The sequence below is a fragment of the Schistocerca cancellata genome, chromosome 9 (genome assembly GCF_023864275.1).
Source record: "Schistocerca cancellata isolate TAMUIC-IGC-003103 chromosome 9, iqSchCanc2.1, whole genome shotgun sequence".
Lineage (NCBI taxonomy): Eukaryota > Metazoa > Arthropoda > Insecta > Orthoptera > Acrididae > Schistocerca > Schistocerca cancellata.
In genome coordinates, this window is record NC_064634.1 from 1,485,989 (window position 1) to 1,504,366 (window position 18,378).

The following is an 18,378-nucleotide window of genomic DNA, read 5'->3' on the forward strand; positions in this document are numbered from 1 at the left end:
TTCATATACAGTGTTCAGTTGTTTATCTGCAGTGCCAAGTTTATGCAGGACGAACTGTAGCAGATTTAGATCTACATAATAAGGGGCGATAAATTGTGAATGTTTAGCCTACAGATCAATTTGTTGATAGTGTGCAGTATTACAATAAATATTCTGTTCTATAAAATACGTAAAGGTACAGAACAGGAACCATCAAAGGAATTGGTAAAGCTGAAGCATCAGACTCACCTCAAACAAACCATTAGTTTTTCTCGTGGAGAAATTGCTCGGCGCATGTTTGTGTCTGCTTTCTTGATGCTGCTGCTTATCAAAGTCAGCAAATTAAAAAAAATTGCTGTCTCGACATTCGTAAATATTTATAAAATGACGTCTCCTCTTCTTCCAGCTCTCTATACAATGTGTGATATTCGCCTTCACACATTCTCTTCAAAATCATTTTCTTCACCCATGTTCGTTTTGATTGCCTTGCCAATTTCCGCTCTCTTTCCTCATCATCTAAAGCAATTGCAATCGTAGCAAGTTCATCAATACTAAATATAATGTCCGCCATCGTCTCTCGTGAACGCTTCTGCGAGTTTCCAATAACGCGCCAAAACGTGGTTGAAGTTTTGCCGTCGCTTGACGTTCCGTCCAGTGTGAATGCAAGTGGATTTTTGACGGTGTGCGGCGCCACTGACGTTGCCCACCGTAGAATCGAGCCTTAAACTTTTCGTCAAATTTCAAGATGGCGGACAACACCCTTTCATTACGCGCTGCAGTTACTAGTACAATTGCACTGTGTGTGATTTTGGAAGAAAAACGGCGAAAAAAAAAACATACTTGGATGAAGCCATAGGTATTACGTCGAGACAATAAAAGTATTCAGCAAAATTTGTTACGGGAGCTGCAAGTGGAGGAAGTCAGGTCTTAACACGTAACTTACTTTCGAATGGATGAAGGTGTATTTCAGTATTCGCTCAGTAAAGTGGCTTCTCATGTTACAAAACGGAATACTATCTCGAAAAATGCTATTTGTGTAGAAGGCAGACAAACTGTGACACTGCCATTTGTTGATACAGGAGAGTGCTACTCTTAGTTTACAACATAGCACTCGAATATCACATTGCATATTAACCAAAATAATTCCAGAAACGTGTGAAGCGATCTATATAGCATTAAAGGGGGAAATTGTGAAGGTAAATTAATGTTTAGTACACTATATGGGGAATAAGAATTTTTTTTTTTTTTTGGAATTATGAAATTAATGGAATTAGTGCTCCAACAAGTACAAAATTAATAAAAAAAATACGAAACAGATGAAGGGCTTTTTAACTTGTGGCAGCCACAGTTAAAAAATAGACAAAGTAGAATGGAAAGCTAAGAAAGAATTTTTTTATTTCAGAGTGTGACGACATTCTCTATTCCGGCTTGCTGAAACGCTGCCTGGATGTTTCCAGATGTAGAGGTGGGTGGCTATAGCTGTGATTGTGGTCATGTAGTCGCCTGCATCATATTCCACCCACCCGTCAACACACAATTAATAGCGTGCACTGTGCTCCTTGCTCAACCCCCACGCTAGTCGAAGCAAATTTATTAAAAAAAAAAAAAAAAAAAAAAAAAGAGTCGAAGGAACACCACAACTCTGAGGTCATGTTTGCAAACACATGATACAGACGTCAAATAGTTTGTGAGCTAACATCCCAAAGGTGTTCTGGCTCACATGCGGTTCCCCTTCGTCGAAATGTCTTGGCTCAAACTCGTCTAGGGGTTGAACCGCACGTGTCGCATTACACGCCCTAAATCAGACACTTGTGACCCTTTGCTTAAATTGTCTGGCCGATGGCAAGTTTGCGACATTGTATGAAACATACAACGTTAATATAACACATAACAACAGTAATAATAATATCGGGAGGTAAATTAACGACCCATAAATGATGTAGGCCACACATTTGCGATTTGGTTAGAATAATACTTATTCAGAAATCAGACTAATAGCGCAAGTGGTCGTATTTAGAATTACTACTGCACTCGAGCGCATATCCATTTGACACAGTTCGATCATTCACAGTCTCATCGCGAATTACAAGCCCAGGACTCCACCTCGTTAACTACACGAAAAATTAGAGTCCACACCAGGTGCGCTGCTGCTCACCGCTCAGAGACCAAGTGCCGCGATGCCACGCAATGCGAAATTTTCTAAGTCGTCTCACTTCCTAGCTGCCTAAACACCGACCGTCCGCTTTCGTGTCTCCACCAGCACTGTCCTTCTGCCCGTCCCCGGCAGCGTTTCCCGCACGCCGAACATCCTCGTTCAACTGACTAGTCCAAAAAAATGTCTCTGAGTACTATGGGACTTAACATCTGTGCCCATCAGTCCCCTAGAACTTAGAATACTTAAACCTAACTAACCTAAGGACATCACAGTGAACGGTATGACGCCATTAATAAATATAGACCTTAATCAGAAGCATATAGCTAAGGTAGAATATTCCAAATTTTTAGGTGTGTCCACTGATGAGAGATTAAATTGGAAGAAACACATTGATGATCTGCTGAAACGTTTGAGTTCAGCTACTTATGCAATAAGGGTCATTGCAAATTTTGGTGATAAACATCTTATTAAATTAGCTTACTACGCCTATTTTCACTCGTTGATTTCATATGGCATCATATTTTGGGGTAATACTTAAATGAGAGTGAAATGCTCATTAACTGACAAGCTGTAGCGACGCCAGCGCTCCAAGCGATTACATTTCACACTGCAGTGAACAGAAGACGAACGACTTTTTATAATCAAACCTACTGCGAGGCCCTGCAGTTCACTATATTTATTTGACGACAGGCGTGATGTGACAAAGTGCCCTATTACACCATCAAATTTATTTGACATACCAACTTTGACAAAGGAATATGATAGTGTAATACCAGCTTATGGGTTATCACACGATCATGCAGGCAGCAGGCAGCTTTTCAGCAAGCCCCAATAGAGGAAGTGGTTACTCTCTAAAATAAAAAAAAATTGTTAGCTTTCCATTCAAATTTGTCAATTTTTGAACTCTGGATGCCACAAGTTAAAAAGCGCTTCATCTGTTTCCTACTTTTTATTAATTTTGTGGTTGTATAAACATTAATTCTATTAATTAAATTATTCAAAAATAAAAATAGTTTTTATTGCTCATATAGTGTACTAAATATTTCTTTACCTTCAGTTGTTCCCCCTTCAGGGCTTTATAAGCCGCTTCACACATTTCAGGAACTGCATTGGTTAACGTGCACCGTGGTATTCCAGTGCTGCGTTGTAAACTAGAGTAGCTCTCTGCTGTATCAGGAAATCCCAGTGTCAGTTTGCCTGTCTTCTGCACATATAGCGTTTCTCAAGTGAGTATTCAGTTTTGTAATATGAGAATCCACTTTACTGAGCAATTACTGAAACGCACTCTCATCCATTCGTAAGTAATTTATGTAAGACTTGACAACCTCCATTTGTAGCTCCCATAACAAATTTTGCTGAATGCTTTTATCATCTCGATGTAGTAACCATAGTTTTCACCCAAGCAAGTTTCCTTTTCTTCCGCTGCTTTTCTTCCAAATGTACACACAATGCAATTGTGGAATAAGCAACTGCAGTGCTTAACTGGTTGTTGTTCGCCATATTGAAATTTAACGAAAAATATGACGATAGTGTAATACCCCTTTTTCGCGCCACGTCGAAGATCTTTGTCAAAGAAATTTGATGAATATTTGATCATATTTTCTTGTCAAACAAATATGATATGATTTATTTGTCAAAGAAATACGATAGTGTAATAGCGGCCTAATCACAGGGCAATGTGGTTGCGGCATCTTCCAAAGATTGCAGCCCCACACCCAAGTCGGCAACCAACATCGATACCACAATACATTAGCGATGTTTCGCTGCCGTCCAGAACGCTCTCTCTCTCAGCACAGCAGCGCCGTCGCGAGGTGGTCAATGTAGAGCCGAGCATGGAAGTGTTCTGTGCCCCCTCCCCGGTTCTATAAAGCCCTCAAAATCCTCGAATGCCATGCGCTCCGCCTCGCCTTCCGCATCCGCCTTCCGTCCCCCACACGCATCCTCTACGACCTCGTCCCCTTGCCCCACCTTCTCCTTTTCCTCGAACACATCTGCACACTATAAATTGTCTGCCACCTTGATCCCCCTCACCCCCTGGTGTCTCCCTTCCTCTCCACCGCAACCAGATGCTGCACCTTTACTGTTGTGTCCCACCCTCTCTCCATCTCCACACCCTCCATCTCCTTTCCCAATGCAAATTCCACTGTCTATCCCTCCTGGATGATGAGCTTCGCCCTGACATCTACCCTTCCTACCAACTCTTACCCCATCTTCCTACCTCCTCCTCAGGGCTCCCTCCCCCCCCGCTCCCTCCTCCTGAGCGGTTTCCCCCTCCTAGTCCCCCTCCGTCTCTTGTGCCCCCGTTCAGTGTCTGCACTCCATCCTGCCCCGTCTTCCCTCTTCCTCTCCCGCCCCACGTGTCTCCTGCCTCTTCGTGAACCCACTGATACCCCTCCTCTCTTCATCACGCCACTTCCCCTGCTGCCCCATGCTCTCCCCTCCTTTTCTATCCTCTCTGCCCTTTCCCTCGGCCGGTCCCGCCTGTCAATTTTATTCTTCGTCGTGTGTGCTCCAAGTGGGTTTTAAGTGTGTTGTTCCGGAGTGTTTTTACTACTGTGGCCGACTTTTAACGTGTGCATGTCCATTCAGTGTCTTCTCTGAGTTTTGAAGGCTCGCCACCTGTGTTTTTTAACTTTCTGGTGACTTTTAACTGTCCTCCATGAACGTCTCAGTCTATTTTTACCTCCATTTTCTCCCATTACTCTGTTTTAAGTTCCCCTTTTTTATCGTCTTCTGTATGTAACATTTTATTCTTATTTTCAGTTGTTGTCATATGGGGTAGGGGAATGAAATCACAATAAAGAAAAAAAAAAGGGTTCTGCGCCAGTTCGTGGCCTCAGATGAAGCAGGCAGCATCATCGAATAGGACTAAAGAGTTATCGATTATCAGGTGGAAACGTACTTTTGTAAAAGTTTAAATTTTGTACCTCAAGAGAACACTTTTTTAATTCTATGCATCAAGTGATGCTTCAATAGTCAATGACAGTAGTAAATTATCAATCACTCCTGTGGCAAAGCCCTGTATCAAATTAACTAAATCATTTCATGCATTCACATAACAAAGTGAACTAATATTTCGTATGTTGTAATTCCGATCAACATTCTCCCAGAGCAACCAAAGAAATCGCAGTTATGTGCAGACGATCGTAGTTTCACCTGGTCATAATAGTGGTGTTTGTTGCTGCTGCACTGATGTACCTGCTTGGGTAATGTGGCTGGCAACATTTCCTCCACGTGAAAACTTCATGGACACCAGCTGAAACAGCAGCGCCATCATCAGCAACTAGGTACACTGCAGATGCGTCCACATGATGCACATTTTTGCACGCTTAATTTCCTGTAAACGGAGGTCGTGCGTAAGGCGCATTGCTTCCCGTTTTCGGTGCGAATTTTGACGCTTTTTAGCAAGCGACTGGCAGCTGGGGCGCATGTGTGTCTGGTTGTATAGGCTGTTGAAGTTAAGCTGTGAAGAGATTTATGTGCAGTAATGTATGTTAACTCCAAAGGAAGCACGCTTAAATTTATACAGTAGATGATTACACACAAAGAAAAGTCGTATGCGACGCCGTTTCTAAAGGCTACTTGAATGAAAATTTGAGATGGGATGCCCTGAGCTTCAAGTATCAGATAAAAAGTCTACTATCATGTTACTTTAAAGAATACACTGAAGAGCCAAAGAAACTGGTACACCTCCCTAATACCGTGCAGGGCCCCTGCGAGCATGCATTTTTTCCACAACACCACATGGCATACACTCGATTAATGTCTCAAGTAGTGCTGGAGGGAACTGACACCATGAATCAGGCAGGGCTGTCTGTAAATCCATCTGGGGCGCTACAGTCATGGACTGTGCGGCTGGTCCCGGCGGAGGTTCGAGTCCTCCCTCGGGCATGGGTGTGTGTGTGTGAGTCCTTAGGATGATTTAGTTTAAGTAGTGTGTAAGCTTAGGGACTGATGACCTTAGCAGTTAAGTCCCATAAGATTTCACACACATTTGAACATATTTTTTGGAAATCCATGAGAGTACAAGGCAGTGAAGATCTCTTCTGAACAGCACGTTGCAAGGCACTCCAGATATGCTCAATAACGTTCATGTCTGGAGACGTTGGTGGCCAGTGGAAGTGTTTAAACTCAGAAGAGTGTCCCTGCAGCAATTATGGACGTGTTGGGGTGTCGCTTTGTCCTGCTGGAATTGCCAAAGTCCGTCGGAATGCGCAAATTAGACAGAATGCTTACGTCCGTGTCACCTGTCACAGTCGTTTCTATACGTATCAGGGGGCCCATATCACTCCAACTGCACTCTCCCCCACCATTACAGAGCCTCCACCAGCGTGAACAGACCCCTGCTAAAATGCAGGGTCCATGGATTAATGAGGTTGTCTGCGTACATCTACACGTCTATCGACTCGATACAATTTGAAACTCGTCCGACCAGGTAACACGTTTCCAGTCATCAACAGTCCAATGTCGGTCTTGACGGGCCCAGGCGAGGCATAAAGCTTTGTGTCGTGCAGTCACCAAGGGTACACGAGTGGGCCTTCGGCTCCCAAAGACCTTACTGACGATGTTTCATTGAATGGTTCGTACGCTGACTCTTGTTGATGGCCCACCACTGAAAGCTGCAGCAATTTGTGGAAGGGTTGCACTTCTGTCACGTTGAACGATTCTCTTCAGTCGTCATTGGGCCTGTTCTTGAAGGATCTTTTTCCGGCCGCAGCGATATCGGAGATTTGATGTTTTACCAGATTCCTGATATTCACGGTACGCTCATGATATGGTCGTACAGGAAAATCCCCACTTCATCGCTACTTAGGGAATGCTGTGTCCCATCGCTCATGTGCCGATTATAACACCACGATCTAACTCAATTAAATCTTCATAACATGCCATTGTAGCAGCAGTAACCAATCTAACAACTGCGCCAGACACTTCTTTTCTCATATAGGCGTTGTCGACCTACGCGCCGTATTCTGCCTGTTTACATATCTCTGTATTTGAAAGCGCATGCCTACACCAGTTTCTTTGGCGCTTCAGTGTAAGACACAATAAGTTGCGAATAGGAAAACAGAGAAAAAAATAAGCAAGAAATTTATCAAAAGAACATACGAAAACTTTGGATGAATATTCGTACTATGGTGACTTAAAAGCACAACAATTGACGAGCCTAACATTTGAACAAAAGAAATAATGAGGTATGTGCAGCTCTTCCATAAACTACTAGAAACACAAATGAAGGACAGTGTGATGCAAAAAATACGAAATTGAGAAACATAGCCTCCATTATTGTGTGTTCTGGCGTCTACGAAATTACCAAACTTGTTGAGTGAAGAGTCTGAGGATGTTAATCTACATTTAATATTTCACGACAAAAAGTTCTGTAAACAACATTTTTTACAAAATAAAATACAAATGACACATTCAAAGTTAGTTAATCTTCACGTAATGACTAAGAACCTTCCTTAAGTATTTCCCACTTACAGGAATATTCACCGAAATTCTTCGTTCTGAAATGCAAAATAAATAGTTCAGAGGGGTATATGAGTCGCCGATTGCCAGCCAACGGAATGTTATTGCCAACCTTATCGCTGCAGTTTCCCAAACAGAAAATCTAAAATCTCGCTGTGACCGGCTCCGTTATTAAGATACTTCTTTACCTACAGTCGCTCTTGTGTTTTTCCTGCCGCATTATTATCACAATAAACGCAGCACAAGCTCCCTAGCAGAGACGGACTGCTTGCGCAATGAGGCAACGTATAGACAAGATAATCGCTGTGTGTATCACGCTCTTCCCGTAAATTTTTGGGCGTGCCCTTTTATTTCCGTGCGTCTGTGATTGTATACGAGGAAAGAGGGAGCGTGTGGACATGTGTTAACCGATTTAAATGGAAAGGGGGACAAGGGAATCAGGAAGTCACACGCCAAGTACAGTCTTTACGTTTCTTCATTATCCAGATACTCATGGACGAAGCAGGGACTGAAGTTGAGGATATTAAAGCGAAAGCAGAGACGCTTAAGACCATTTTAAAATGGTCCTTTACAAAATGAAAATCCAACGGTTTTGTTTCAGTTTGATTTGCGTACCACTTCAAAAATGAGTGCCACTGTTGTGGAGAAACGGCTGAAACCGCTAAAACTTAAAATAGCTTCAGGGCCCTATGGAAGCTCTATCAGTTCTATACTGAGTTTGTGGCTAGTTAGCCCTCTAGCACCCATAATCTACCATGGATCATTCGAACAAGGAAATCATGCCCATTAGTTGAAAGAAAACACAGGTCATATCCGTCTACAAGAACAAGAAGGGTAGCAGGAGTCATTCACGAAACTGTCGTACACTATCCTGATGCTCATTTGCTGTAGAATCTTAGCACATATCCAGACCACAAACGTAATGAGGTATGTAGAGCAGAATGACCAGACAGCATGCAGTTCGAAAACATCGATCATGTGGAACCCAATTCGTTTTTTTTTTTTTTTTTCTTATACAACATCCTGAAACCCATGGATAAATACAGCCAGATAGATGAAGTATTTCTCGATTTCAGAAAAAGCATTTGTCTCAGCGCCATACCTACTCTTACTATTAAAAATACGATCATTCAGGCGATCAAGCGAAATTTGTGACTGGACTGAAGATTTTTTGGAAAGAGGACGCGACGCTTGTGCAGATGATACGGTTATCCATGAAGAACAGAATTCGATTCATTTTATAAGGTCCTTTATTATAAATAAATCAGTAAATCCCTGATTTTTTAAAGAATCGACTTACCATCTGTAATACAGTTTCGAACGTCTGATTACTTTACAAAAGAGTTAATGTGTTAAAAATTTGACGTTAAGCGTGCAAGGCAGAAAAAGTTTATGAAACGTTTAAAATTGTACGTAAAGTTTTTTGTGAGTTTAAAAAGTGTTCTCATTTTGAAATACTGGATGTATGTAATCTAGGGTAAGTTAAACTGCTTCAAGACACAAACATACTATCTAAGGGTAATAGTTGTCGTACTGTGTTGAACCTTTCACATAAGATTATAACTCTCCATGAGGAAACGAATTTTATTTTTTTAAATTCGGTGAATAATTATACGAAATATTGAGGATAAAATTGTTCTTGCTCCTGGAAGCTGTTACATAACGTGTCACGCCAGGTTACTTGCTTAATATTATAGAAAGTGCCAGAACTGTTCATAATCTCAGTATACAATGTCGAAAATGTAAATCAAAGTAGTATATACAGATGCCTTGCAAATATTAAAGCCGAAGCGCATACGGCACGATAAATGCGTTTTATTCGGTTGTGATGAGACGAACCTAAAGAAATAATTATCAACATGATATTATAAACAACTGACGACGACTGGCCAACACAGAGATGGCACCTATTTAACTATTTGCAAACAATAATCACAATAACTATGACAAAGTTAATTTATTATTTTTTAGCAATTACTCAAAAAGTTCAATTTTTAGTCATGCAGTAGTAGAAGGAGAAAGGACCTGCATTGCCTGGTGATTCTAATTTTGGCAAGAAGAGGAGTAAAGTGAGCAGCTACAAGTCTCTGACAATGTAATTCCACAAGTAATGTTTGGCAAAAATGCGATTCCAAACGTGGACTGATCTCGTATATTCTCAACAACTGTGTCACAGATGTGTTCCCGAACAGGATAAAGCAGGCGGTCAATATCCCTAATATGTTGTACAGTCATCTGAGACATCCACAACAGTTTGAATCTTAATTTCCTTAGAGGGCATACTGAAATTCACCACATGAAAAGCAGAAAAATGCTCCGTAATTAACAAGAAACAGTGTGGATTGTTACGCTTCTATCGGCGTTTCTCTCTCCACGAGTATAAACGTCGTCCAATGCCAATAACGAACAGTACAATAATGGTCTCGCCAGACCAAATTCGGTGTTTTACATCGGACGCATTCTGTGTTTTTTGCACATTGCGTCACTCCGTTTACAAAAGGTTTGACATAACCAGCTCTAAGGCGCACATTTTGTTTTTTGCATCTCTAAACTGTTACCACTTCGCGCTCATAAGCGTTGATTATTTTGTGACAGTTGTCTTTCTTTTAGAGAGTGGTAATAGTCCTTCAACTTCTTCTAGTCTGTGTTGCAAAGTTAGATTTTCAAAGCTGTTGGAATTGGCAAAATCATTTTCCAGTGTTATGACACTGGACACCTCCAGATACCATTAGCAGATTTTTGTCTGTCGTCAAGTACCTAAAAATAAGTATTCGACGGAAACGGGCGCTGTTTAGAATCCTGTAAAGTCTCATATGACGGAACTACTAAGATTTAGAATATGTTCCCTCGGCTAGTGGGTCACTAGAGACTGTTCGAAAACTCGTAACGTGAGAGGGACGAAGCTTCCAATCGCACGCTTTAGATATAAACAAATCATCCCGGCGTACGTCTTTTGAGGAGACGATCAAGAAACACGCTAATCTGGATTCCCGGATGGTGATGCGAACTCTTGTTGTGGTCAAACTGTCAGATTCTATGCCACCGTAGCACAATAGTCTGAGAACACGGAGGTCGCGCAACAAACAAACAGGGCAGCTCTCGTGCTTGACGCCACAAACCTTTTCTGGAGAAACACTCAATGTGCGTCGCTGCTCCTCTCAAAGCATCAACAGCAGCTTCCTGCCCACAACTGAGTCAGATGGTGGCCTTGTCCCGAATGTCTTCCGCTGGGACTGGGTGGGGGGAAGCAGCTGCGGGTTTCTCGCGCCAGATGGCCTCGCAAACGCTGCGAATATCTCAAAGCGAGTCTCGTCTCGCTACGCGCGACATTGGTGCCAGAGGGGGACGGGAAGGTGGGGTGGGGTCAGAGAGAAGACCACAGTCACAGTGGAAGGAGCTTCTCTGTCTGTTCACGCTGGTTGAGAGACAGGAAATATCTGAACAATACTGGGCGAGGCAGCTAGGACCTCAAACAAATCCAGGGCCGTTGCTAGGTGTTTTGCCGCCATAGACGATAACTGAAAATGATTCCTCTTTTTTTACTGCCATCAGTCTCCTTGATAACCGCTCCCCCCCCCCTTCCCTTTGCCACCACGACCAACATCCAATTGCACAACAACGAAAATCTCCTATTACACTTCCAGATTCAATAATTAAACTAAGGTGACCAAACTTCCTCATTTTCTTGGCACAGTTCTCAATTTTCATGCTTTGTCCCCGATTCCTTCAAAACTTATTTTTGGTCCTCAAATCTTTGAAATTTTCCGACGTAATTGAAATAGGAGAATCTGCTGAATATTTCAAAATAGAACTCAACCGAATACACCAGTGCAACCAAATTTTCAATCGATTACTTATTTTATTTAATTGCAATAAAATTGACAAGTAATGATGTGGTTATATTGTATTGATGGGAGGCATACCGATCATAAAAAAAACTGTTTCCTCATGCAAAGTTACTGAGCTTCGAATATTCCTTCTCCTGTACAATACATTTTTGGCTTCAGATTTTTTTCTTTGCAGAATCAGAATGAAATTTCAGTACAAAATCAAAATTTAGCTCTGTTTTTATGTGTTGCCTCATATTTGTAAAAAATTGACTCGTTCTGTATCCAGAGATATATTCTCAAATGGATCTACAGAACTCAAAATAAATAAATAAATGAGTAACATTTAAAATATATCAGAAGTAATACTCCGAATCGCAGTACTTTATTCTTATGTTAGACCTATTTCATGACAAGTAGGATTCGTATTCATCCTACTTTTACTGGATACTCACGCTACAGTTCACACATTCTTTGCTAATCTTCGGCAAAACAGCGCACGCGGCCCGCTGCTACACTCGACAGGGATGAATCAAGTTCACGGTTGTTTCCATTTTGTACTTCCTGTCCATAGCGGCTGCTTTCGTTTTTAGGAAGTTAGAGGGAACGTGTTTACTTTCGTTGAAGTATTCGGTGATTTAAGTTTTCCTGTTTTTCATTTTTTTCTCCTCATTTGCTCAATTTTTTCGTTGTTTGATTTTAAATTAATTTTCTGCCCTTTGTTGCCCCTAAAATGTGGCCGTCCTAGGCGGCCACCTAGTCTTGTCTAATGGTAGAAACGGCCCTGAGTATATCGCAATCGACTAAATATATCGACATTCACTTTTCGCTTAGTTACACCCTAAACTGAAAAAGAAATTGACAAGTTATGTACAGAAATTGGAAGATGCGATGTACATGTACAGACAACCATATGATTAAAATTTCAGAAAAATTATTATTCATTCCAGAGAATAAGCCCAACAAACTCAGCAAGTCAATAACGCGTTTGTCCACCTCCGGCCCTTACGCAAGCAGTTACTCGGTTTGGCGTTGATTGACAGAATTGGTGGATGTTCTCCTGAGAGTTATCCTGCCAAATTCTGTCCAATTACGTCCCAGTCTGCACTCGGTGAGTTAAAGTCGTCTGCATGATCTGGGTATTTCCGAGCTACTGAGCGTAGACTTTCTTCCAAAGATTCCAAAACTGCCACAACAGAATCGGGCGACGGGTAAAAATATTCGACAATTAACTTGACTACTCCTACACATGTTACACGCATCCAGATAACTTCACTGTCAGAGTCAATTTCGACCTCGAGAGGCACTATTTTTGTCGACTCCAATGAACATTTCCTTCCATTGGTGTCTCATCTGTCTTTTCGATGTACGTTCCACACCTCGCTAAGTGTTTCAGAGCTTTCTACTTCGGGATTCAGACAGCTCTCGGTTCCAAGAATAATTTCAGCACAACAATTTCTCTGGAGGACAGTAAATTCAGGAAGTTCTTTACGAACACTTCAACACTTTACTGTTACAGTTTTGACAGTCGAAGTGCCTTTACTTTGTAAGCAATCTGATCCTATTCTCTGCATATTGAACTGATGAAGCCATAGGCATTACGTCGAGACAATAAAAGTATTCAGCAAAATTTGTTACGAGAGCTGCAAGTGGAGGAAGTCAGGTCTTAACACGTAAATTACTTACGAATGGATGAAGGTGTATTTCAGTATTCGCTCAGTAAAGTGGCTTCTCATGTTACAAAACGGAATACTATCTTGAAAAATGCTATTTGTGCAGAAGGCAGACAAACTGTGACACTGCCATTTGTTGATACAGGAGTGCTGCCGGTCTATAGTGTCCAACGGGCACAATATTTCGGCGATCATACATGTCGCCATCATCAGGTGAACTGACGGACTGAGCTCCTGTGAACGTGCCGGCACGGAGATCCGTACGCTATGGCTGCTCAGAGGGAACTGGGTTCGGTCGCGGCGGCGGCCGATTTAAATACCCTCCGCCCGCGGCGCGCTCCCTCCGCCGTCCGCGCCCCGCGCCACGGTCGCGCGGTGGAACAGATTGCGACGGCGTCTGAGATGACGCCGGTGTGATGGCTCTGTCCGGCGTGGTCGTCACAACTATACGTTTGCTCGATTTACTCTTGATTAACCCAATCGCTGGTTCCCAAGCCTTGCTAAGATTATAGCCACAGTCACGGTTTATGAAGTCGTCATTGGTGCGAATTTCGATGGCCTCTCTAACAAAGCTGTCCCAGTATCTCGACGTCTGTACCAGAATCCTCGTACGGTCATACTCCATGGCGTGATTTTCCGACAAACAATGTTCAGCGACCGCCGACTTGCTCGGATACATCAGTCGAGTGTGCTTCTGGTGTTCACGGCATCGATCCTCGACGGTACGCATCGTCTGACCAATATACGACTTGCCACATTGACACGGAATCTGGTACACGCCGGCCTTCCTCAAACCGAGGTCATCTTTGGCGCTCCCCACCAGTGCACGAGTTTTATTCGGAGGACAAAACACAGTTCCGACCTGGTGTTTCTTCAGAATCCGGGCGATTTTCCCCGAGAGTGCGCCTGTGTATGGAATAAATGCAGTGCCTACCTCCTCCCTCGTGACTTCATCCATCTCAACAGGTTGTGCTGCAGTGGTTGGGCGGAGAGCACGTCGAATCTGCCACTCTGAGTACCCATTTTTTCGAAATACAGTTCTCAGGTGTTTCAATTCCTGGGGTAGACTCTCTGCGTCAGAGATAGTGCGCGCCCTATGTACTAGAGTTTTAAGTACCCCGTTCCTCTGTGAAGGGTGGTGACAGCTGTCTGCGTGCAAATACAGATCAGTGTGCGTTGTCTTCCGATACACCCCATGACCTAGGGTGCCGTCAGCCCTTCTCTTGACCAAGACGTCAAGGAAAGGTAATTTACCCTCCGTTTCAGTCTCCATAGTGAATTTGATGTTGGGGTGTATGGAGTTTAGATATGTAAGGAAGTCAAGGAGTTTATCCATACCATGTGGCCAGATGACGAACGTGTCGTCCACGTAACGGAAAAAGCAAGTAGGTTTCCATACGGATGACGACAGGGCTTCCTCCTCGAAGTTCTCCATGTACAAATTCGCTACCACTGGTGAGAGTGGGCTATCCATGGCGAGTCCCTCCGTTTGTTCGTAGTATTCTCCATTAAAAAAAAATACGTGGAAGTCAAGACATGCCTAAAAAGTTCAGTGGTCTTCTCGTCAAACTTCTGACTAATCAATTCTAGTGACTCTCGAAGGGGTACCCTCGTAAACAAGGAAACGACGTCAAAACTCACCATGATATCTGACTCATCCAACCTGAAGCTATCAAGGCGTTTAACAAAATCCACGGAATTACGGATGTGATGAGGGCATTTACCCACATAAGGACTTAATATTCCCGTCAGGTATTTGGCCAACAAATATGTAGGTGCCCTGATGTTGCTGACAATGGGGCGTAATGGTACCCCCTCTTTGTGAACCTTCGGGAGTCCACATAGTCTAGGCGGTACTGGACCTTGGGGTAACAATTTCGAGGGCGCTTCTCAAGGACGCAGATTTATCGGAGGGTGACGCTTTGATTATCAAATACGCCGGGAGAAACTCAAGAATCACAGTGCTATTCTAGTTTACAACATAGCACTCGAATATCACATTGCATATTAACCAAAATAATTCCAGAAACGTGTGAAGCGATCTATATAACATTAAAGGGGGAAATTGTGAAGGTAAATTAATGTTTAGTACACTATATGGGCAAAAAGAACTATTTTTTTTGAATTATGAAATTAATGGAATTAGTGATCCAACAAGTACAAAATTAATAAAAAAAATACGAAACAGATGAAGTGCTATTTTAGAGTGTGACCACATTCTCTATTCCGACTTGCTGAAAAGCTGCCTGGATGTTTCCAGATGTAGAGGTGGGTGGCTATAGCTGTGACTGTGGTCATGTAGTCGCCTGCAGCATATTCCACCCGCGCGTCAACACACAATTAATAGCATGCACTGTGCCCCTTGCTCAACCCCCACTCTAGTCGAAGCAAATTTATTAAAAAAAAAAAAAAAAAGGAGTCGAAGGAACACCACAGCTCTGAGGTCATGTTTACAAACACATGATACAGATGTCAAATAGTTTGCGAGGTAACATCCCCAAAGATGTTCGGGCTCACATGCGGTTCCTCTTCGTCGAAATGCCTTGGCTCAAACTCGTCTAGGGGTTGAACCGCACGTGTCGCATTACGCGCTCTAAATCAGACACTTGTGGCCCTTTGCTTAAATTGTCTGGCTGATGGCAAGTTTCCGACATTGTATGAAACATACAACGTTAATATAACACATAACAACAGTAATAATAATATCGCGAGGTGAATTAACGACCCATAAATGATGTAGGCCACACATTTGCGATTTGGTTAGAATAATATTTATTCAGAAATCAGACTAATAGCGCAAGTGGTCGTATTTAGAGTTACTACTACACCCGAGCGCATATCCATTTGACACAGTTCGATCATTCACAGTCTCATCGCCAATTACAAGCCCAGGACTCCACCTCGTTAACTACACGAAAAATTAGAGTTCACACCAGGTGCGCTGCTGCTCACCGCTCAGAGACTAAGTGCCGCGATGCCACGCAATGCGAAATTTTCTGAGTCGTCTCACTTCCTAGCTGCCTACACACCGACCGTCCGCTTTCGTGTCTCCACCAGCACTGTCATTCTTCCCGTCCCCGGCAGCGTTTCCCGCATGCCGAACATCCTCGTTCAACTGAGTAGTCCAAAAAAATGTCTCTGAGCACTATGGGACTTAACATCTGTGCTCATCAGTCCCCTAGAACTTAGAATACTTAAACCTAACTAACCTAAGGACAGCACACACATCCATGCCCGAGGCAGGACTCGAACCTGCGACCGTAGCGATCGCACGGTTCCAGACTGAAGAGCCTAGAATCGCTCGGCCATACTGGCCGGCTGATGCGCTTCTATATGAAACGTCGATCTTTAATATCGACCAGAGCAGACACTCCACAATTACTCTGCCACCCGAGTAGCTGCTTCCTTTGTGTAGTTTCCCATTGACCTATCAAGGGGAGTCATGTAATTCACCACCCTTTAACACAAGTCCATAAATCTGCAGCCAAGACAGTGACAGAATCCACAGAGCCTTTGGTCGAGACCTTCCACTCGGTTCCAAACCGGAGGACCCAAACCAGTTCTTGCAACAGTCGTGCAGATTGTGAGCTCCGTTTGCATTCCCCACGTGAGGCCAGCAGTCATCACCACTTCTGTCAGCCACTTGTATGAACTCACAACCCGAGAAACAGACGTAACTGGTGTCCGTGTGAGTCACAACTTGCAGACGGACTGCACCCTGCGTTTTCAATAACAACAGGCAGGACCTCCTTCACACCTCAGATGAGGCTTTCTGGCAGACAAACTGAGTGCACACTGGATTTCTTGCCGGCCCTGGAAGATATTTCTCTAATGCTAAGTAATGCATGAACCATGGACCATGGACCTTGCCGTTGGTGGGGAGGCTTGCGTGCCTCAGCGATACAGATAGCCGTACCGTAGGTGCAACCACAATGGAGGGGTATCTGTTGAGAGGCCAGACAAACGTGTGGTTCCTGAAGAGGGGCAGCAGGCTTTTCAGTAGTTGCAAGGGCAACAGTCTGGGTGATTGACTGATCTGTCCTTGTAACAATAACCAAAACGGCCTTGCTGTGCTGGTACTGCGAATGGCTGAAAGCAAGGGGAAACTACGGCCGTAATTTTTCCCGAGGGCATGCAGCTTTACTGTATGATTAAATGATGATGGCGTCCTCTTGGGTAAAATATTCCGGAGGTAAAATAGTCCCCCATTCGGATCTCCGGGCGGGGACTACTCAAGAGGATGTCGTTATCAGGAGAAAGAAAACTGGCGTTCTACGGATCGGAGCGTGGAATGTCAGATCCCTTAATCGGGCAGGTAGGTTAGAAAATTTAAAAAGGGAAATGGATAGGTTAAAGTTAGATATAGTGGGAATTAGTGAAGTTCGGTGGCAGGAGGAACAAGACTTTTGGTCAGGTGAATACAGGGTTATAAATACAAAATCAAATAGGGGTAATGCAGGAGTAGGTTTAATAATGAATAGGAAAATAGGAATGCGGGTAAGCTACTACAAACAGCATAGTGAACGCATTATTGTGGCCAAGATAGATACGAAGCCCACACCTACTACAGTAGTACAAGTTTATATGCCAACTAGCTCTGCAGATGACGAAGAAATTGAAGAAATGTATGATGAAATAAAAGAAATTATTCAGATAGTGAAGGGCGACGAAAATTTAATAGTCATGGGTGACTGGAATTCGAGTGTAGGAAAAGGGAGAGAAGGAAACGTAGTAGGTGAATATGGATTGGGGCTAAGAAATGAAAGAGGAAGCTGCCTGATAGAATTTTGCACAGAGCACAACTTAATCACAGCTAACACTTGGTTTAAGAATCATGATAGAAGGTTGTATACATGGAAGAACCCTGGAGATACTAAAAGGTATCAGATAGATTATATAATGGTAAGACAGAGATTTAGGAACCAGGTTTTAAATTGTAAGACATTTCCAGGGGCAGATGTGGACTCTGACCACAATCTATTGGTTATGACCTGTAGATTAAAACTGAAGAAACTGCAAAAAGGTGGGAATTTAAGGAGATGGGACCTGGATAAACTAAAAGAACCAGAGGTTGTACAGAGTTTCAGGGAGAGCATTAGGGAACAATTGACAGGAATGGGGGAAAGAAATACAGTAGAAGAAGAATGGGTAGCTTTGAGGGATGAAGTAGTGAAGGCAGCAGAGGATCAAGTAGGTAAAAAGACGAGGGCTAGTAGAAATCCTTGGGTAACAGAAGAAATATTGAATTTAATTGATGAAAGGAGAAAATATAAAAATG

The 18,378-nt window shown here is 42.9% G+C and overlaps 1 protein-coding gene across 1 annotated transcript in view; it reads right to left on the minus strand.

The window, feature by feature from the left end:
* The window catches only part of LOC126100612 (UDP-glycosyltransferase UGT5-like), a 114,906-nt gene extending 104,083 nt beyond the window's left edge, over positions 1-10,823 (minus strand). Inside the window, exon 1 of the mRNA XM_049911238.1 lies at positions 10,720-10,823. The gene's annotated coding sequence lies outside the window, so the exon portion shown is untranslated. The remainder of the gene's footprint in view (positions 1-10,719) is intronic.
* Positions 10,824-18,378: the final 7,555 nt, after the last annotated feature.